This window comes from Atta cephalotes (genome assembly GCF_000143395.1).
Source record: "Atta cephalotes unplaced genomic scaffold scaffold00001, whole genome shotgun sequence".
NCBI classification, from domain to species: Eukaryota; Metazoa; Arthropoda; class Insecta; order Hymenoptera; family Formicidae; genus Atta; species Atta cephalotes.
The window spans coordinates 14,686,721-14,692,671 of record NW_012130065.1 but is presented as its reverse complement, the minus strand read 5'-3'; positions in this window follow the sequence as shown (position 1 = coordinate 14,692,671).

The following is a 5,951-nucleotide window of genomic DNA, read 5'->3' as shown; positions in this document are numbered from 1 at the left end:
TATTAGTTAAAATTAACTAACATATTCGTCGTCGTGTGTGTGTGTGTGTGTGTGTGTGTGTGTGTGTGTGTGTGTGTGTGTGTATTTTTCAAAATAACATTCCTTTTTTTAGATATGCATATGACGTTTTTATGTGGCAGGCTGCAGTTAATCGCCAACTCTTTTGTATCGCGTGTACATTATTCCTGAAGGTCCTCGTGTATCGTATCGCACTTACTGGTTATCGCCGAATCAGATTGTGGTTAGGAAAGGCAAAGAGAGAAGGAAACATGACGAGGGAGAGAGGGGTAAATTACTCGGCTACCGAGATCGGATAATTAATGTCGTGCGACTCTGTATTACAAATATATGAACTGCTGGCGGCGTATACATGGGAGAGCCTGCGGTGCCCCTCCCAATGTATACACGAACATGCCGATATGTGCATTGCTATTCCAATGTGATAATTAACAAGGCAAATCGATCGTCCTCGCTGTCGTTTTCTCACCTTGTTACGTGTCTCTCGTGTCTCTCGCTCGCCGATACGGTTCATAGGACACGAATTCACAGGCCATTTACGGGGTGTCGCGTGAGAAGAGCTACGCCAACGCCTTGGAATACGAATAGTGATTACACATTAAAATTCACTCCGATATTTATCTTGAGGTTTGCGGGCGTATGATATTTTTGGATTAATTAAAGCACCGTGAGAGAGAGAGGCAGGAGAAGCGATAGAAATCGTGTTTGTTGCAAATAAGAGTTAAATTTATAGCTCACTCATCATCATCGGCGGATTATGGGTTAGTTAAAATTATAATTAACAAAATTTGTTTCTTACATTTCGTTTTCGCTTTCATTTTTCGCGACACAAATTAATTCTCAATGTCTCGATTAATTGGCAGATGCAGGTTAAGTAGATCGGGAACCATCGCTTACGGAAACGTCAACATTTTCTCACGGACACCCCGTGTAATACCTGTATAAACAGGCCATCAATCAAATGCATCAATCGATATTAACATAATTTAGTTTCGTCATACAGATACAGCGTATTTGAAGGGCTTGAGGTTAACTTCAACGCTAACGATAATCTGAATCCTTGTTCGCAGTATCTCGGAACTACGAAAATTGAGCTAATTAATCACAGACCTTCCTATATATCTGTATTCATCCCGTATATATTAAACAGAAAAGATGATAGTGAGAGGCTGGTATGGATGAGAAGTATAGAAACTGCTGATCAAATTACCTTCCAAGTCAGGGCAAACTCATTAAAGTTAAATTAACGGAACTTTCACTAGTTATCGTGGATAGTTATCATGACAATGAAAGGAAGACGGAGGTGGAGAAATATTGTCGGTGGGAAGAAGTGGTGGCTCTCGCTCACCGGAAGGTGAAATAATAACTCTTCGACCACTTTCAGCGTGAACCAAAACATTTCTTTCTGCAACTTACAAAAATATCACATAAGTGGCTTTAAAATAACATTATCGGTGCAATAGTAATCTCGTGATACAACAACTTATCGTATGATTTGTCGCTTTCGCTGATATAAGACGAAGATACGAGTCAACGTCTCGAACATCTACGTTTCCATCCGACTAAAATTGTCACCTTGGTCTTCGCGGTTCTTCCCTCATCGCAATTGAATCGCCTAATCAAATGGACGTTACTGGTATTAGAAAAATAAATATCGTGAGCCTCTAATGGATCTCTAAGTACGACAGAATATGGGCGCGCGATAGCGCGTGGACGAATCGCATGATTCAATTCGTAGCAGTGTTAATAACGATTAAGCTTGCTCGCTAAAATCTACGAGCGATAACCGGCGTTCCGCGATTTTCTTGGGCGATTTACCGGCTCGCGCGGGCGTCGATAATCTCCGCTTATTGCTAGAAAATCACGATTGCACATGCAACGGCCGAACCGGCGCGACGTTATGCGATTATGCTGTGTTATGCTGCGGTCAAAGTCTCACTACAAATGCTTCGAAGCGTTTGGTTGACCAATTAGAAAAAAGAATTTTACAAATTGATCAATCAAAAATTGCTTTAAAGTATTTGTAACATCGACCGTATCCTATGTGGTATCCTCGCCGCACAGTAATGACCAGATAGGTAAAATTGCTGATTGCGATTCCTGACCAAAGTAAGTGAACTGTTATTTTTATATTTAATCTACATAATTACGAAATATAACTACCAATATTACTACCGAATACTTCGTGAGAAGATTCGTAATAGAAAATTGTTTTCAAAGACTCTACATCGAGAATCTTCCTTGAAATATTTTTGCAATATTTCTTACATCGTTCTCTTATTTAAAAAATGACACAACTATTCGAAAATATGATTTTCGAGCTATTATTATTAAATTGAAAATAAATATTACCCTATCAATCCTAAAAATTGAATTGATTTAACTTTATAAAACATTATCACAACTCAAAAGATATGATTTTTTTTAAGGATTGTGAAACGAAAACTGATATTTGATTATATTAAAAATATATTATTTTTGTCGATATTATATGATTAATCAAGAATTTACTGTGAAATTGAAAAATAGTCTTTCTTCTTTTCTGGAAAACTTAATTTTTTGTTGTGTCACTTTTGAAGCAAAAGAGCGATATTCAAATTTAGATAGGATGAAATAAAATATTCAAAAATTTGCCATCGGTATGGAAAAGCAAAGAGAGACGTTAATAAGGTTTGCCGTTTTGATAAACGGTTTCTTTAAACAATGTGTATTTGCCTAATCTTGTGAGACAGATACATCGTTAAATTCCACCCATATGAAATCATTCTCAGTCATCACTGTACACCATATCGTCCAGCGATTTTTTTTCACATTTCTCGCGTCGCTCGCTTATCGGCCTCGATTACACAGTACATGTCGGAAACTTAGCTACCATTTGAAGCGATGCTTCAAATCGATAAGCTAAGATATTCCCTTGGCATCGATACCACTTTCGATGCTGTCAGAATGTCTCTACCTATCTACCTACCTACCTATCTACCTATCTACCTACCTACATGTGATCATTAACATTGACGCTGTAAAAAAGTAGAACCATCTACGTGCATCGCCTATAGAAAGTGTGCGAGTCCGAGTCACACGGAGCGAGTCTCCTCGTAGATTTCTCAAAAATATAACGCGATCACAGATTTGTATTCTCTATTCCTCTTGGATCACTTTATACGACTAACAAGAGCAACGGGAAGGACCAGAGGTAAATGGAAATCCCAGTGAAAAATAAATGTTTCTCTTTCTAGTTAAGAAAAGTCTCCTCGCTCCGTGAGATTGAGACGCACGCTAAATGCACAGATTTAAATTCTTTACGGCTGATCGCCAACTCTCTGCTTGAATACATCGATCTCTCGTATATCGCGACCTTAAAAAAATGTGTGTGTGTGTGTGTGTGTGTGTGTGTGTGTGTGTGTGTGTATGTGCATGTGCACGCATATACATATGTATGTGTATAGGTGGATTTAAATGCGGATGATATGTACGAACACATCCTCGATCGCCCTCGCGCCCGATCGACAACAACTGATCAATGTTAAGATGTTTGATTGCGGACTAATTATCACGGTTTTATGAGAAATATTAAACGAACATATGTAACATTATGGGCGAGTTTATGATCGCGATTATTTACGTCGAAGATAGGCTTGACATTAAAGTCAAACACATGATGCAGCTTTCACGAACGCGATTTCAACAGCAGACATTGCAACATTAAACTCGGAATTACCCCATTTTCTATGCTATACTTTCTCGTAAAACGAAAATCCGATTGTGCGTTCGCAAAAAAAGTTTGTAACAACATTATGCCAATTTTCTCAACGATCTGTATAGGATTAAAAATTACCTCTGTTCTTTTTCTAATTCACGAACAGAGTTGTATTTAATTATTTATATCCTGCATGTGAATAAACAAATTATTTAATCTTTAATTCAAGATATAATTTTGAGAAATCTTAATCAAGTAGTTTTAGTTCTAATTATTTTGTTTATAATATATAGAGAGTGTCTTATACTTATCATATAATATTTCAATAGCACATGTTAAAAATTAATTAAAGTAAAAAATTCTAATTTTTCAAAGTTGCGTTTTTATACTTGTAAACGTTTTTTATTAATTTTTTATTAGCATAGATATATACACAATAATTTAATTAAATAACAACATAATTAAATCTCCTAATTAATCAAACATAAAATTTACTTCAATAGTATTTTCTCAAAGATAATGTATTTTTATTATGAATATAAAAATTGTACTTGTATAAAATTTATATGTATGAGAACCAATCACTTTTGTCAGGTTTATCGTTTTTTCATTTGTTTTATACGACATATCAATATTTCCAATATTTTAAAATAAAATTTTTGCGTTAATATAATATTGATTCTAAATTGCCCATTTAAATATCAAATATTGATTTTAACTTTTACAAAGATTCTATTTAGAAAACAGAATTTTTTTAAATTTATTAAAACAGATAATCTATTAATATGTACTTTTAATATATATTGTCAAAATACTACCAGAATCATTTAATATCTAACATTACAACATTCATTGTTGCATTTTACATCGTATGTAATTCTGAAATTTATATAAAATACTTTAATTAAAAGAAATTAATGCTATTTTTGGTCAAAGTGAATCTTAGTATTTAAATATTTCGGTATCAATTTATGAAAATCCAATTCTCCAACCGCGCCGAAATCTTTTCCAATCTTGAAACAGAATCATGAATAGAAATAGAGTTATAGTAATATCATATATTAAATTGAAAAGCAATTTAATAATACTGATGACTAATAAGCATCTTAAAAACTGTAAATAGTTTATTGCAAATTAAAACATTTTATTCTATGATGAAATAATTATTGGATACCTTTCTATTTAATTTCATGTGATATAAAATCGATATATTAATATAAATGAACAGACTATTGAAAGTCTAAGATAAAATTGGCGCATTATAAGAACAATTAATACAATTATTACAAACACGCGATGTCTTTAAATAATTTAATTGAATCTGCCATTTGACTATAACATATTCTTTTATGCTTGTTATTCGTACTTATATTTTAAAATTTTCTGACTTCTTTTTTTTTTTACACAATATTATTAAAGATGTGTTCCGAATAATGCATGAAGCGTATGATGCATTACTTGTTAATCAATTAATAGAGAAGGATAAAACGATACATCATGCGCTTCATGCATAACTCGGAACGCACTCGTAATATTACATACTACTCAAGATTATATGCTACTAATTTTTTAGAAAAAAAATATACAATACAGAGAGAATTTGAAATGCAGATTTCAAATTATGTTTTAAAATTATAACAAATTAAAATACAAGATCTCTTATATTAATCGAGCAATGTTAAGATGATAAATAATAATATAATATTTATTATTCTACAATGAGATATTTAACAGAACATTTCGAGGTTTACTTAATTCTCTTCAGCCGTGTATAAATTACTTTCTATATTTTAATAAAATTCACAATTATCTCACTTTCTATTATGAACTTTCGTTTTGCTGTATGAATACATAATGCTCCTGAATTGATAAAGGATATGCTCCACCATTCTCGCTGATAACCGAAGAATTGGCTTTCAAAAATTGGACTTGTACTTTGACTTCGTGACTATCGATTCAGGAGCATTATGATTCGTACAGCAAAACGAAAGTCATAATACAAAGTGAAATCATTATTATTAAAAATTTAAAATGCCTATTACAGTCGAAGCTGGATCTTCATTGCTTTAAATAATTCAATCTTGAATTACAATTATACTATATATGTACTTGCATATATACCATAGTCTATACCATCTTTTTTGATATTTTTTACAATAAATTCATTAAAAGTTTAATCAATACATTAACATATTTATAATATAATGCTTGATTGTAGCATCAAATTATTAAAAAT